Source organism: Ahaetulla prasina, chromosome 1 (assembly GCF_028640845.1).
Source record: "Ahaetulla prasina isolate Xishuangbanna chromosome 1, ASM2864084v1, whole genome shotgun sequence".
Taxonomy (NCBI): Eukaryota; Metazoa; Chordata; class Lepidosauria; order Squamata; family Colubridae; genus Ahaetulla; species Ahaetulla prasina.
In genome coordinates this window covers 233,610,238-233,627,382 of record NC_080539.1, presented here as the reverse complement: position 1 = coordinate 233,627,382, position 17,145 = coordinate 233,610,238, and the positions used below count along the sequence as shown (strand labels likewise).

Sequence of the window (17,145 nt, the reverse complement as noted above, 5' to 3'; positions counted from 1 at the left end):
TCCTCCATCAAGGAAGGTCAGAGCAGACACAATGGCCAAATAAAGCATCGCTGCCAAAGCTGGGCACCTTTGAGTGCGTTGTGGCAACACGCAGATGAGCACGGCGGCGGTAATAGCCGCGCTACAGCTGACCCTGGCCTGGTGCTGAGGGAATTGCTGTAAGGCGGCAGAATGGAATCCACACTGCCGCTGGTCTTGTTGGTGGTGTAGCTGCCAAAAACAAATGCCGCTGAGTTTTCCTGGCGTTTGGTGGAGTGACGCCGCATAATTGAACTGGCCTGGCTGTGAGAAAGCCGCCTTACAGCTGGCCCATGGCTAGGTTGCCGGTGGCATTGCCAGCAAAGCTGGACTAGCCAGCATGGACTTAGCTGCCCTAGCAGTGGAATAATGGATTAATTAGACCAAAAAACGAAGAATGGACTGATATCAGCAATCTCAAAGTGTGTCTCTCTCAGGCCGACTGAGTCGAAACTGGGCCTGAGACAGGAAGGCAAGGAGGCATGGCCAAAATCTATGACTCAGTCTCTATACGGATCCGACTGTAGCAACCCATTCCTATTCCGCAGCCCCACTGGAGAAGAAACAGGCTCAAATTCAATCCTGACAAGATGCTGTATCTATGGGTATTTGAGCCACCAATCCCATATCAATCCCATATAACTTTCTATCCTTAATCTAGGATGAGTAGCACTTCTCCATTTTTAATGATTGAAAAATCTGGGCTTCTTCCTCGACTTGCAGCTGCTGCTCAAAAAGCAGGTGTCAGCTTTAGCCAGAAAGGTTTTCGTGTAGGTCCTTATTGTGCACCAGGTTGGCCTGTTCCTGAACTAGAGGGTCCTCCACGCAAAACAGTCACTGACATCCTGACCAGCTCATACATGAGCAACTGCAATGCACTCTACATGGGGCTGTGCTTGAAGACAACTCACAGATTTTAGTAGGTCCAGAATGCCACGATACAGGCAGAAATGGGCATATCACAGTATGCACATTGCTTCATGAGCTTCAGTAGTTGCCACTTAGATTCTAGGTGTACTTCAGGTTGCTGGTTGCCACCTATAAAGCCCTCTGTGGCACAAGTCACTGTTTATCTGTAGTTGTTATCTATCCATCCAATAAAACTTGATAGAGTTGACATGCTTCAAGTCTCATTGATTAAACAGTTGATCTGACAGAGCACAAGAAGTGAGCTTTCTCTGTTGCCACACCTGAATGCCCTAGAGCAGGTGTCTCCAACGTTGGCAACTTTAAGACTTGTGGACTTCAACTCCCGGAGTTCCTGGGAGTTGAAGTCCACAAGTCTTAAAGTTGCCAACGTTGGAGACCCCTGCCCTAGAGCAAAGGTGTCAAACTGAATTTTATTGAGGGCCTCATCAGGGTTGTGTTTGACCTTGGGGAGGCCAGTGGGGGTGTGGCCAGGGGGGAATGGCCAGCTTGACGTCACTCATGTCAGGGATACCTGTGGTGTTCTGTCTCCGTCCTCACTTTGGAGTAACGAGCTGGCCTACAGCCAGTGGTTACACGGCTCCTATCAGTCCTGGCCGAGAAAACACAGCTGCCTGCCAAAAAGTTCAAACAGATTAAGACTTCAGCTCACTTCGACACAATTCAGCTAATTTGCTTCCCGTAGAAGTGACAGCAGTCCCAAAGCTCCTTATATAACCTTCCCTTTGATGACGTCGCCTCTCTAATCTTCTGAAGCGCGGGTCGATCCAGGCTTGATTAGTATGGTTATCAGCTGCGTCTGTAGGCGTAGCCTGAGGAAGGGAGGAATCAGGGGATGTCGGCCTCATTACGTCCTCCAACTGGCCTGGTTCTGGCTCCTGGAGCCAGGCCAAAGGAATCGGTGCTCCTGAGGTAAGCCTTACCAGCCCTTCCCCCTCACTCTCAGAGTCACTTTTGGGCATGGGGCCAGGTTCAGGGGCTGGAGCCACAACATGTGGTGGCCCAAGCACTGCCAGCGAAAATGGTCTCCCGAGCTCCATTTTTGGCTGCAATGGCCTCCTTCAACCCTCTGCCAGTGAAAACAGAGCTCCGTTTCCTGCTGGCAGAGGCACTGTGGGCCAGTCCTTTGCTGTTTCCAGGGCAGCCCCGCAGGCCAGATCTAAGCACTCCATGGACTGGATCTGGCCCACAGGCCTTGAGTTTGACATCTCTGCCCTAGAGATTTCCTACTCTTCTTTCATATAGAAGGTCCTGAAAAATATATATTTTTCCCCAGCTGTTACCTTGGGGTGGATAGTAAGTCTCTTACAGGATTTTGTCTATTGAACTGAATATTCCTTTGTGACAGGAAAAAATATATTATTTTTAATTATTGTCCATCCACAATCATCATGGGGGCAGCCAAATATATATATATACATATAATTAAAACTACAATCTCTCTTTCCTAATTGCTGGTACACATTATATGCCACTTATGCTACCTCCTACAAAAAATAATAAAGAAATGAAGTTATTCTATGAACAGCTGAAAAAATTAATGAGAATATTTTTAATAAAAGTCAAATTAAAGAAATGAAGCAAAAAACGAAGGAGGAAAGTGAAGGAACACAGCTTAGAAAAGATTAAATTTGTACAGTTTTCTCATAACCAGTATGATACAGAAGTACATACAATTGTTAAGGGCTTTGTCTGTTGGGTGGTTTCCTATGTTAATATTTATTGTTGGAGGCAGAAGCAAAAGATTAGTACATTTTTTATTATCAAAGAATAATTTTCATTATCAACCGAAATGACATCCAAGCAAGTTATACCAACACCTTCCCTGACAGCATTTGCAGCAGCTGAAAATAGGTGTGATGGTTCTTTTCCTCAAGATTAGAGAAGATACGGGCTTCCGGTTAGCTCCGCTTCATTGATGGCGGTCTTTTTTAGACTGCTAACCCTGTGAGTCCGTAGAGCCGCCAGACAGCGCAAATCAGCTGTCTGGTGGCTTGAAAATCTCTCCCTCGGGTGAAGAGGGAGAGATAAGCATTTGGGATGAAGTTGAGCCCCCCGGAGAAGCCCCAGAAAAATTTCTGGAGGCTTGAGGGGAGCGCTCCTTCTAAAACCTGAAAGAAGCTCCGGACCCGGTGGGCATCTGCCTTTTGGCAGAAAAATCATAGTGTCCAATCTCCACGGCAGAAATGGATTTGTGATGGATTGTAACGCAGATACAGCAGAAACTGGAGTTCTAGCATTTGTTTGCAAGAAGACTGTAAGCCCCTAATAGAGGATACATTTGTTGCGAAGATAGGAGAGAAGAAAGCAAATGGCGTTTTGTGGAATGCAAGCAAATGGCGATTTGAATGATTATTAACAGCCAGTGTGGAACCAGGAGGTATACGAGAAGATAATGACTAAATGGAAGAAATGAGTATGTTATGATTTATATTTTTTTCTTCTTTTTTGGGATTATAGTGATTTAGAAGAAAAGCCTTTTGAATCTTTCTTTTTTAACCCCTTTTTGTCCTTTTTCTTTTTTTTGCTACTGGATAGGTTATATATTTTAAAAATGGCTTTTAAGCAAATAGTACCAAAAGCCACTAAAAACTTTGAAATTTCTTCAGTTCAGATACAAAAATTAAAAGAAGATATTAAAGAGGAATTAAGGAATTTTTTACAGGAGTTTCTGGAGGCTCATCTTTCAGAAAAAGATCAAAAATTTGATGAAATGGAGAAAGAGATGTTGGACTTTAAGGAAGTGGTGGAAGAGCAGAAGAGGGAAATGAAAATGGTAAAGGATGCATTTTCGCAAATATTAAGGTCTTGTATTCAGATGGAGGATAGACTGGAAGAACTTAATAAAGGTAATTTAGAGTTGCAAAGGAAAATAAAAGAAATTCAAAAGAATCAAAATAACTGGAACTTAGATAATAAGATAGAAGATATACAGGCTAAGGTAGATAGGGCAGATGAAGAAAGAGTAATATTACAATATAGATTAATGGAATATGCTATAAGGGTGAGAGGGTTGAAGGAAGGTAGGAAGAAAAATTTAAAAGAGATTTTTACGCAAGCTTTTGCTCAGATAAAGCAAAAGCCAGAAGACTTTGAGATTAATATTGAAAGAATTTATTGTGTTAATTCTTGGTGGGCAAGACAAAATAGATTACCGAGGGATGTGGTTATTTATTTTACACTAAAAAGGTTAGGTATGGAATTTTGCAAGCCTTTTATAAAAATAAATTTCAAATATTGGGACAAGATATAAAAATGATGAAGGAAATTCCTCCTAAATTGTTAAGAAAGAGAAGAGAATTTGCTTTTTTAGTGGATGAGTTTAAGAGACATCAGATATATTTTAGATGGGAAGTTCCAATGAGTTTGTCAGTAAATTTTAAAGGTAGAAAGTATTTTCTTAGTACAGTTATGAAAGCAAGAAATTTTTACAATAATGTTTTAAAGAGTGGGAATTAGATGCTAAGTTAACTGGTCTGGAGATGATGGAAAATAGAATAGGAGAGGGGAGGAATGTTTAAGGTGTGAATATGATGATTATGGTTAATTTTTAAAATTGATTTGTTTAGGATATAAATTATAGGATTTTTGATATTTGTTATATGTAAGGTATAAACCTATGGAAAAATATTATTTAATTTTGAAGGATGTAAAGAAAAATTTATGAATTTAGATAATATTGTGGATGTAATGATGTTAATTGTTTATTGTTATATTTTGGATGTAACTTAAATAATTATTTGTTTTAATTGATATGCCTTGGATATAAGTCTATAGATAGCAAAAGTTATGAAGTCAAGTTGGAAATATCGTATCTGAGAGATTTTATTCATAATGATATTTGACTAATGGAGTAATATTTGAAGACTGGACAGTAAACGTTATGACAACTGAAGAAATATATAAGTGATGAATATTGGAGTTCGAGAAGATGGACTGTAATTTAAGAAATGGACTTATGAAATTTGAAGAAATATACAAGTGGAGAAAATCTGAATTTGAGAAGATGGACTAATTTTAAAAATGGATTGTAAGAAGAAGTAATTTATGAAGGGAAGATAGTATTTGCGTTGTTCTTTTTCTTTTTTCTTTTTGTTATTCTTTCTTATCTTTTTATTTTTATTGTAAGGGGATTTAAAGTTTTAGAGAGGGGTGGGGGTTTATGTATATTTAGTATATTTTAGCATGTGATTGTTGGTTATACCCGGTATTTGCTCTGGGAAGTCCGGGGAGGGGGGGAAGGGGGGAGGGGGGGAGGGGGGGAGAGGGGGGGAAATGATACATGGATTGGTTATCAATGTATAGTAATGATTGAAGATATGAAATTAAAATTTGAAATGAGATTGGGGCTGCTCGACTGCCATTTCAGAAGGAAAGGGAGAGAGGAGTAGAAGGAGGGAAGAAAGTAGGTAGGAAAGAGGTGAGAAGGAGGTGGGAAATAAGAAGGTTAGAAAGGGTGGAAGAAGGGAGGAGTGGAGAAGGAGGAGAGGAAGTAGTAAAGTGAAGGAGATGAAGGAAGGGGAAAGTAGTAGAAGGTAGAGGGAGGTTGTGAAGAAAGTGGCAGTCGGGCAGGCCCGATTTAGTAATAAATAAAAATTAATGATGGATAACAAGACTGTACATTAATATGATGTTGGAAAATGAAAATAAAAAACTTTTTTGATAAAAAAAAAGATTAGAGAAGATACAAAAGCTATTATAGATACATTACTACTGCAAATTTCAGAATGGGTGCAGGTAAGGACGGAATATTCTCAGTTGGATAGTTGTAAGCTGTCAGTAGAAACAAGTATGATTGACTTTCTAAAGGTGGTTAAGATTCTTCTGGACAATGTAATGTTTCTGGAACAAGTCTACAAGAATTGAGGGAAAAACTGAAGAAGAGGCCAGAGAGCTTGTTTAATCAAAGCTTTCAATTGGGAAATATTGGCTTTGCCAATACCAGTTAGTGTAAGATCTCACTGAATTTCAGTTTCTCCTTTATATATACCTAATGTAACCTGATCCATTACCATGAAGATTGAAATTCTGAAGAAGGTCCACCTGGCTTGAATAATCAAGCAAGGTGGGGGGAATTGTAAAAATTTCAGACTGCATTTATCCTAATTTTATTAAAGTTGTTCAACAATGTAGAATATTTAATACAGATAGTCCTCAACTAACAGTTCATTTAGTGACTGTTCAAAGTTAAAACTGAAAGAATTAAAAAAAAGTGGCCTATGAACATTTTTCATACTTACAACCATTGCAGCAGTCCCATGGTCATGTGACCAAAATTCAGATGCTTGGCAACTGACTCATATTTATGACATTTGCAGTGTCCTAGGTTCATGTGATCACCTTTTCTGACCTTGTGGCAAGCAAAGTCAATGGGGAAGCCAGATTTACTTAACAACCATGTTACTAATTTAACAATTGCAATGATTCACTTAACAACTGTGGCAAGATCATCAAATGAGGCAAAATTCATTTAACAACCACCTTGCTTAACAACATAATTTTTGGTTCAACTTATGATCATAAGTTGAACACTATCCGTAATACAAGAAAAAGGTCTCAAGAGAAGAATCCTTTGGACTTTAATGTTTCCAAATATTTTTATTTTGCAATTATCAAGTGATGCTCAAAAGCCATTTCCTTTGGAAGTTAAAAAATTACTTAAAGAATACATGAAGCTGGCATGAGTCTTAAAAGTATTTTTACACCTGCCCCTTTTGTCCAATTGAATTTCATCTTGAAACTGCTGTTGTTGATCAAGTGGCTCTTCTGTTCTTAGGTATTACTTAACCCCTTGGTACATCTATTAACAGAAAAGATTTCCCACCTTGTTGCCTTTATGAACACCAATAATCTGTTTCCCCTGTCTATGCCATTATTTAGATTCTTTTTCAGAAATTGCCCTATACTATGTGCTAATTATTAAGATGCAGAATTTTGCTTGTCTCGCCACTGGTTTTGTGAAAAGACACACTAACTTTAATTAGTTTTGCTTTCAACGATAACCTGCATTCCCTCCATCCCATTCAAGTAAGTTGGCAGAACTTTTAATTAGTAGCATATTCAGAGAGCCATGTACAATTAAAGTTTTTCAGTCACCAGAGTCTTATGTTGGAATGCAAACCAAGGCTAAGACAAGCTAGAGAAAAACTATGTCTCTATTTCTGTCTGTCTGTAATAATATAATATATACAAAAAGAAGATTTTATTTATTTATTTAATATATCATATTTACAGTATACACAGCATGTGACTTATTGTAATAAGTGTAGGGGACAAATGCACCTGAAAATATACTAACTCCAGTACTGTTTCCTTTCTACTAAAAATGGGAAATTATTACATGTCATCCAGTAATTTATAGGAAAACAGTTATCTTCTAGATAAATTAATATATTTCCATAGACAGCCCTCTATAGCAACATGATAAAAGCTAATGTTTGTGATGAATTTTACCAATCAATATATGAAATGTCAATGCTATACAAACCTGCTGGGTGAAATTCTCTAATAAAGATTTTCCAGCAAAGACAAACTAACCAACATGGGAAGAGGAATTATTTTTCCTGCTTTAGAATTCATAATTCCAAACCTTAGGAGGCATGGGGAATAAATATGTAAGTATGTAATTTTAAGACGAACACTTTATGTTCTCTTTTCACCTGGATATAAATCCTTTGCTAAGCAGCTGCAGATGATTATTATTCAAAAAGTTTAAAATCCATTAATTAGTATACCAGAAAGTTACTTCGTAATACTCACGTAATACTGGAATACTTTGAAATATTAGTAGTCAAGGTCAACATTTTCATCATGTTTCTATATTTCTTCAAAATACTTCTTTTAATCTTAATACAATTACACTTGAGCTTACTTTAATGACTAGAGAATTAAGTCAGGCTACATCCTCTTTGAACTGATGGTATATCTAGCAGGCCATGGAAACACAGGTAAAAAACAGGACCAATTTGATCCCTCAATTCTCAATATCAGAAAAAGACTCAGAATAACTATGTCTTAATTATATTAGATAGAAGTTGATCTGGAGAAACACTTGAGCATTCTTTTGAGGTTCTGTACTTTACTAATAATGAAGATCTTTCCAGAAGCCAAGTGGTTTGTGTTTCCTGAATTTGCCTGCCTCACAAGACTTGATATCAAAGGACTGATATCAAGGGGCAGTAATGTAGGGATTTTTCAGACGGTAGATTGTAATGGCCTCAGAGATACGCAAATTCAGGCAAGAACATATTCTTCTAGGCCTCTCATTTAGGTATTTTGCCAAGGTAATCAATAAATTATTGATTTTTTTGAAGACAGAGCATACTTCAAAAGCAGCCACCACTCATGCTTTCTGTGTAGAATATATAGAGCATATAAGACCTGGAAAAGTTACTTTCCATAATTATGTATCTACACTGGAAAAAGTAAGCAGAACAATCAAAATTAAATTGCTGGTTTGGGCAGCAGAGAGAAAGTAGATTTTAAATAAACTAAAATATTCATATTTATATAGTTTTATAGTTATAATTAATGCATTATCTCAAGTGTATTATTATTAAGTCTCTCAGAATTTTTATAGCTTAAACAAGAACCCAATAATTAACAAATCAGACATCTATAAATAATGCCATGCTATACACCAATGTTAGCAGAAAGGTAATATTCCAACCATCCTGAAACATATCATTTTTTATCATGATCTGGAGAATGAAATTCTGGAAATCACTTTGTTTACATATTTTTTACTAATTCTGAACCAGAGATCTGAAGTTTAAAACTTCCAATAGACTTTTTTTGTGAACTGGAGAAAAACTAGAGCTCTGATAAAGAATGCAATTCTCTTTGGGCAAAATGCCTCCATCAAAGTTTCTTATAGGGACATCAAAAATGGAATGGGCATAAACAACTTCAGCAGGAGGAATTTGAGAATGATCTTCCACTGATCTCTGAATTTCATAAACACTAATGCTTGGACGAGTTTACATGGGAATACGACAGCTAATTATTGTCTATTGCTTTAGGGCATGTCTCATGTTCTCTACAGGTATCTCTGCTACTGTTTTCCCCCCTTAACATATTGCCTCATGAAAGCTTCTAATGTAACAACTTGCTGATCTCCTCCAAAGCATCCGAAGTATACAAGACCTACTTTATATTCAGAAAGAAATGCATTTTAGCTTCTGAAAAGATGTTCTCTACAAAGAAACAGCAGTTGATAATACACTAAATGCTGTGCAAGTATATATTTTTTGAGAAGATTATTCTGGAAGTTGAATTAAAGTCTAGTATTTATCTGAGGTACACAATGTACGTTTCATAAAGTTGGTATTTTACAAACAGAAAAAAAAGGACAAATCATTACAACTTCTTATTGCAGAAAACAACTGCAATGTTTGAATTTTCATTAGAGAACACTGTCCTTAACAGTTATTCCATGCTCTTTAATTGGAAGCAATTATTTTCTCTAAATAACTCATTTTAACCTCCAAATTAATATGACTACAGTCCCAGTACCAAAAATTGCACTAGAATAGAATTCAGGAAAACATATACCTCTTGCCACAGTTTCTTTAAAATAAGTAAATATTTGGGAAATCTTATTAATAGTTTATTTTGATACATTATTTGTTACATGATAAAAAGCTCTGAGCTAAATCTGTTTATTTATGTGATCTAAATCTAGACAAACAAGGAGAACCATATTTTCAGTCCAACTCCTCAAATGTTGTCCTGCTTTGTAGATAGTTGTTACTTTAGTTCTCAGAATTGCACAGAAGACTAAAGGTAGCCCCCATGTCTAACTTCATGTTGAGCATTGAAAACACAAAGAAGTCGTCTTCTTGGCAGTCAAATTCATACCACCTAAAATAAAAAAGTAAAAACTTCTCCTGCATTTGAAGGTGAATGCTATCTTGTCTATATTTTTATATTAGCAGATGGATCCAGTAGAAAGTGTCTCACAGTGATATATTATTTTCTATAAATTATATTCCTGAAATGAAAACTACTATGACCACTTAAGAGTAGATTTTTGTTTGGGAGGATTGCAAGATCTAATAGGTTCTAATACACAAAACCAATAATTGAGGATTTTCTTTTTTTGATAGCCCAATTCAGCCTTTTTCATCCCAAAACACATTAAAGCAGAACCAGGAACCTATTCTGCACCTATGCACACTTTCCCAGTCCTTGGGGACAAAAATCTTAATTTCTCACAAGATATTATCAAAATCTTGTCAAGAATAAAAATTCTCAGACGATGTTAAATGTTACTTTGGGAGAGGGGACTGGTAGTTCATCACCAAAATAAAAACACTGTATAAATAGAAAACAGAGCTACACTACATGTTCTGCTGTTGACACGGCATGCATGAATTAATTCTTCTCCCTGGCACATACAATACAGCACACACAAACATATTCACACATACAAAAAATACAGTCAATCCTAAAGATTTTATATCAAATAAGCAAGGATCAATAATAAAAAAATGCAGCTGTTCTATCTTTATGCTGGCAGACCAGATTTGACTTTGTGCTTCCAGTGCTCAGAACAAAACTTAGTTACTAAATTTGGGCACAGAGAAAGGTTTACTGTCATGTCATTTCTAATTTAGATGAAATAGGAAAATTAGGTGAGAGAAGGATTTACAAGCCAGCAAAATTAAATGCAGTGCTATACAATCAAATAACACCTCCAAACCTGAGCATCCTTTTTGAGGAAAATACGCACAACTCCCATCCCCATTCCATTAGATTATATTTATCATTAAACTTCTATGCCACCCATCTCGCTGAGGCAGCTCTAGTTAAAAGCACTACTTAAGACATTTTAACATAGAGTGAGGCCAACTAAATGACAGCAGTTAGCCAATTTGGCTTGTCTTGGAAAGCTAAACTGGGTTGGAGCAGGCTAGCACATGAATGGGAAAAAGCTGAGTTGTGGGTTTAACTATGAAGATGAAAAATCATTCTAAAAGAAGATCATGGTAAACCACTTCCATATTTTTGCTACAAAGGATACACAAGCATGTTGATGAGGACACCAGAATATTAGTTTGACTCAAAGGGGAATTCATATCTTAAAAGCTTAGAATAAAGTTATTTGAAGAAGACTTTCTTCTTGGTGAAAAGCTAAAAACTGGAGATTCAGGTATTTTAAATAAATCTGTCTTCCCTGACATGGTTGCGTTTCAGATTTGTAGACTTCAGTTCAAAGATTTCACAACTATACCATTATTACTAAGAATTCTGGAAAGTGAAATGCAGACATCTGGAGTTAGGGATATTAGACCATTAAATTAATTGGACGCTATTTTTATTTATGCACAAACTGCAGATCACTAATTCTATGGTTGGGCTGAAATAACAAAAGAATTGTTCCATAAATTTGTTTGATTCCAATAAAGAATATCTGTAGCTCAGGGTTGAAATGAGGGGTCCCTGCTGCTCTCTGAGTTTGGTTGTTTTCTTGCAGACATTTCATTACTCAAAATAGGTAACATCATCAGTGCTATGTTGTTACCTAGTTTGGGTAATGAAACATCTGCAAGAAAACAACCAAGCTCAGACAGCACCAGGGATCTTTCATTTATTTGATTCAAAGGCTTATATTAGGCCTTATTATAAGCCTTTGATTCAAAGGCTTATAAAGGTTACCACCTTTAAAGTGCTCCATGGCTTAGGACCGGGCTATCTACGGGACCGCCTACTGCCGGCTTCTATCTCCCATCGTCCGGTACGCTCCCACAGAGAGGGACTCCTCAGGGTGCCGTCAGCCAAACAGTGTCGACTGTGGGAGCTCCGACCCTGTGGAACGAACTTCCCCTCGGACTTCGACAATTACCTGACCTTAGGACCTTTCGCCGCGAACTTAAAACTTATTTATTTCATATGGCTGGACTAGCCTGATTTTTATTTTTATTGGATGGGTTTTTAAAATTGTGTTATTTTACAGGGGAGTATGTTTTTTAACGTTTTGGGCATTTAAATTAGTTTTTTAAGGGTTGTTTTTAAATTATTGTGTGTATTTATATTTTATCTGCCTGTTCACCGCCCTGAGTCCTTCGGGAGAAGAGCGGTATACAAATTAAAATATTATTATTATTATTATTATTAAGCATTTTAAAAAATCAGCCTTTTTTTGTACAATTTCAAATGTTAGATATTTACTTCAAAAGTGATTCTTGTACTAACCAGAATTTGTACTATTTTACATTTATGATCTACTTTTTGTATATTAAAGGCAAGGACAGAGGGGCTCACACTGCAAGCCCCCTACAGATAAATATGGCAGGACTACTTTAAAATCAGATGAGAATGTGTTTATTATATGTGAATATATACAGACATTTATAGAAACAACAGCCTGATATAAAGGTGAGCTGGCTGTGCAAACCCCCACTCTTCCGCACACATACTTGAACAAGGATGATTACCATTCAGAGTAGTTTTCTCAGTAGGATATAGGGAGAAAGGGAAGAACTTAATGGCCCATGAATCAAGCCATTTGGCCATGTCTGCAAAGAGGTGTTTTTGTGTAGTTATTTATCTAAGGCAACTTAATGACTACACCGTCATGACTTAAAAGTTGGTTGGAAATATGCTCCTTCTTTGGAAATGGTGTGAAACAAGTCCATCTATATTTTGGGTAAGAAAGCAAATACAAATTGCCGGTTACCACAGAGAAAAATCCATATTTTCTAAGAAGAAGAACTTAAAAAGAAATGGTTTGTATTACCATACATGAAGGCTACATGTCAAGACCTAGAGCCCTTACCCATGCTCCCAAAGATATGGTTTCCTTACCTCCTTGAGACAGAAACAAAGTAGAAAATCACTGCCTACTCAGCCTGTTTTGGCCATGCCTCCATATCAAGTTCACCAACATTGCTGTCCTCACATGAGACCAAGAGATACTATTGGTGGGCAAAATGTGGATCCCTTGGAAGATCCCTTGGAAGATCTCTCTTAAGCTTTGAATTAATTGTAGCCAAAAGTGTTTGAGAAAGTCAGATTTTTTGAAGGTTATACAGTATGTTCCTAAAATCTACACAGCCGTTATTAGAGCAATGAATATTCTCTCCATTCCTAAACTGCTCAGCGCAAGATTGACTACAAGAAATTCAATATATATGGTCTCCTCATAAGGAGCAATGATCCAGAACATAAATGGGTGATCTCCTGATCTCTTCTTCTGTGGAGAAAATTTCATTTGTTATAGTGCTATCCACACTCAGAGACACTCATGGGGATGTTAACCAGAGGTGGTATTCAGCAGGTTCTGACCAGTTCTGGAGAACCGTTAGCAGAAATTTTGAGTAGTTCAGAGAACCAGTAAATACCACCTCTGACTGGCTCCACCCGCATCTATTCTCTGCCTCCCGAGTCCCAGCTGATCGGGAGGAAATGGGAATTTTGCAGTATCCTCCGCCTGGAGTGGGGTGGGAATGGAGATTTTACAGTATCTTTCCCTGCCACTCTCACCTGCCATTCCCACCAGCCACTCCCACCAAGCTATGCCACACCCACCAAGCCATGCCCACAGAACCGGTAGTAAATAATTTGATTTTATGGATAATTCCATTCTCAGAGAAAAAAAAATGACACTAAGTTAAAATCTGAACTATTAGAAAAAATATATAGTAATATACTAAGTCCATGTTTATATTAAAAGATAAACAATCAAAAAGAATTAAAATTAAAACTGTGCAGGTTTTATTTAGTTATCAATTAAAGCTATTTTGAGGTTGCCTAAATCATCAAGTTTCTAAACAACTCACAGCAGCAATATGCTACACCAGAATTCCCCAATGTTTCTGACTTTGCAGGCCAAAAGGGAAATGGTTCCATGCAAGCGGCCAATAAGCGTGCATGGATGCACACAGTTCCATTCGCACAAGCCCTGCTCTGCATATGCATGCACACTCACCAGCACTTTCTGTGGCCTGGTTGCAATCCCCTCATTTTATTTTTATTTATTTATTTTATTTATTTCGATTTTTATATCGCCCTTCTCCCGAAGGACTCAGGGCGGTGTACAGCCAAGTAAAAATACACTATATACAGATTAAAAGAAATTAAAAGAAAACATATTATAATGTGGCCGAAAATTTAAAACAATTTAAAATCTTAAAATATAAATTACCCCAATAAAATTTTAATCCAGTCCCGCTTGAATAAATAGGTGCATTTTCAGCTCACAGCGAAAAGTCCGAAGATCAGGCACTTGACGTAAACCAGGGGGAAGTTCATTCCAAAGCGTAGGAGCTCCAACAGAGAAGGCCCTACCCCTGGGGGCTGCCAGCCGACATTGCTTGGCGGACGGCACCCTGAGAAGGCCCTCTCTGTGTGAGCGTACAGGTCGGTGGGAGGCAAAAGGTAACAGCAGGCGGTCCCGTAAGTACCCGGGTCCTAAGCCATGGAGCGCTTTAAAGGTGGTAACCAGAATCTTGAAGCGCACCCGAAAGACCACAGGAAGCCAGTGCAAACTGCGCAGGATTGGTGTTACATGGGAGCAACGAGTTGCTCCCACTATTACCCGCACAGCTGCATTCTGGACTAGCTGCAGCCTCCGGGTGCACTTCAAGGGCAGCCCCATGTAGAGAGCATTGCAATAGTCCAAGCGGGAAGTGACATGGGCATGAGTGACCGTGCATAAGGCATCCCGGTCAAGGAAGGGGCGCAACTGGCGCACCAAGCGTACTTGGTGGAAGGCCCTCTTGGAGACAGCCGTCAAATGATCATCAAATGACAGCCGCCCATCCAAGAGGACACCCAAGTTGCGCACCCTCTCCGTTGGGGCCAATAACTCGCCCCCCACAGCCAGCTGCGGCTGCAACTGACTGTACCGGGGTGCCGGCATCCACAGCCACTCCATCTTGGAGGGATTGAGCTTGAGTCTGTTTCTCCCCATCCAGACCCGTACGGCCTCCAGGCAACGGGACAGCACTTCGACAGCTTTGTTGGGGTGGTCCGGGGTGGAAAAGTACAGCTGCGTATCATCGGCGTACAGATGATAACTCACCCCGAAACCACTGATGACCTCACCCAGCGGCTTCATGTAGATGTTGAACAGGAGGGGCAAGAGAATTGACCTCTGAGGCACCCCACAAGTAAGGTGCCTCGCGGTCGACCTCTGCCCCCCTGTCAACACCGTCTGCAACCGGTCGGAGAGATAGGAGGAGAACCACCGATAAACGGTGCCTCCCACTCCCAAACTCTCCAACCGGTGCAGCAAATACCATGGTCGATGGTATCAAAAGCCGCTGAGAGATCTAATAGGACCAGGGCAGAGGAATAACCCCTATCCCTGGCCCTCCAGAGGTCATCCACCAACGCGACCAAAGCTGTCTCCGTACTGTGACCGGACCGGAAGCCGGACTGGAACGGGTCTAGATAGACAGCTTCATCCAGGTACCGGGGAAGCTGCCATGCAACCACACTCTCTACAACCTTCGCCACAAAGCGAAGGTTGGAGACTGGACTAATTTCCCAAAATAGCTGGGTCCAGGGAAGGCTTCTTGAGGAGGGGTCTCACCACCGCCTCTTTCAAGGCAGCGGGAAAAACCCCTTCCAACAATGAAGCATTTATAATCCCCCGGAGCCAGCCTCGTGTCACTTCCTGAGTAGCCAGCACCAACCAGGAAGGACACGGGTCCAGTAAACATGTGGTCGCATGTAGCCTCCCCAGTAACCTGTCCACGTCCTCGAGAGCCACAGTCTCAAACTCATCCCAAACAACCTCAACAAGACGTGCCTCTGCCATCCCACTTGGACCATCGCAATTTTGGTCTAAACTATCCTGAAGCTGAACGATTTTATCGTATAGATAACCGTTAAACTCCACAGCACGTCCCTGCAGGGGGTCATCCCGCCCCTCCTGATGAAGGAGGGAACGAGTCACCCGAAACAGGGCAGCCGGGCGGTTATCTGCCGATGCAATGAGGGTGGAAACGTAAGAACGCTTCGCTTCCCTCATTGCCACTAGGTAGGTCTTAGTAAAAGATCTCACTAGTGTCCGATCAGCCTCGGAACGGCTAGACCTCCAGGTACTCTCTAGGCGTCTTCTCCGGCGTTTCATCTCCCTCAGCTCCTCAGAGAACTAAAGGAGCCAATTGACATCTACGCCGGGTCAGAGGCCGCAAAGGCACGACACGGTCCAAAGCCCCAGCCGCGGCCCGCTCCCAGGCCGCAACTAGTTCTTCAGTCGTGCTGTGGGCAAGATCCTCAGGAAACGGCCCAAGCTCCGTCCGGAACCTCTCAGGGTCCATCAGGCGCCTGGGACGGAACCAACACATTGGCTCCATCTCCCTGCGGTGGTGAGCGGCGGTCCGAAAGTCCAGGCGAAGGAGAAAATGCTCTGACCATGACACCGGTTCCGTCACTAAATCTCCTAATTCCAGATCATTAATCCACTGTCAGAGATAAAAATCAGATCTAGTGTGCCTCCCCCCGTGGGTGTAGGGCTATCAATTACTTGAATCAGGTCCATGGCCATCATGGAAGCCTGGAACTCCTGAGCTACCATTGACGACAAGCCGGCCGATGGCAAGTTGAAATCCCCCATGACCAAAAGTCTGGGAGTCTCAACTGCCACCCCGGCAAGCATCTCCAGCAGCTCAGGTAGGGCTGTAGTCACGCAGCAAGGAGCCAGGTACGCGATCAACAAACCCATCTGATTCCTATGGCCCCACTTCACAAGGAGGGATTCACAACCAGCTATCTGAGGCACAGTGGACTCCCTCGGCTCTAGGCTTTCTTTAATCACAACCGCCACCCCACCCCACCCCTACCTTGAGCCCTCGGCCGATGAAATGCACGGAAACCCGGCGGGCACAGTTCAACCAGGGGAACACCCCCCTCTGTGCCCAACCAGGTCTCCGTAATGCCCGTAAAGTCCGCGGACTCCCTCTGGATAAGATCACAAATCAAGGGAGCCTTGTTAACCACGAAACGGGCATTGCACAGCATCAGCCGAAGACCCAAGCTCTGAGGATCCTGACCATCCGGGGAACGAGTAAGGACTGAGGGGCCGGAGCACGTGATCACTTTAAGACATCGAGCACGTGCTCCCCGAGAATGATACGACCCCTTGCCTCCGCCATATCTGCCTCTCCCACTTACCGTACAGATGGAATAACGCACTACGCTTTGAACATCCCCCTCCCCCCCTGTCTTCGGAACCAATGAAATCCTGCT

The 17,145-nt window shown here is 40.5% G+C and overlaps 1 protein-coding gene across 8 annotated transcripts in view; it reads right to left on the bottom strand.

The window, feature by feature from the left end:
• GTDC1 (glycosyltransferase like domain containing 1) overlaps positions 1 to 17,145 on the bottom strand; it is a 283,243-nt gene that overhangs the window by 223,254 nt on the left and 42,844 nt on the right. Inside the window, exon 1 of one of the 8 annotated variants that reach the window (XM_058193549.1) lies at positions 1,460 to 1,480. The exons of the other annotated variants lie outside the window; for them this stretch is intronic. The gene's annotated coding sequence lies outside the window, so the exon portion shown is untranslated. Of the gene's footprint in view, positions 1 to 1,459; positions 1,481 to 17,145 lie in introns of those variants that run through there. 8 annotated transcript variants of the gene reach the window in all.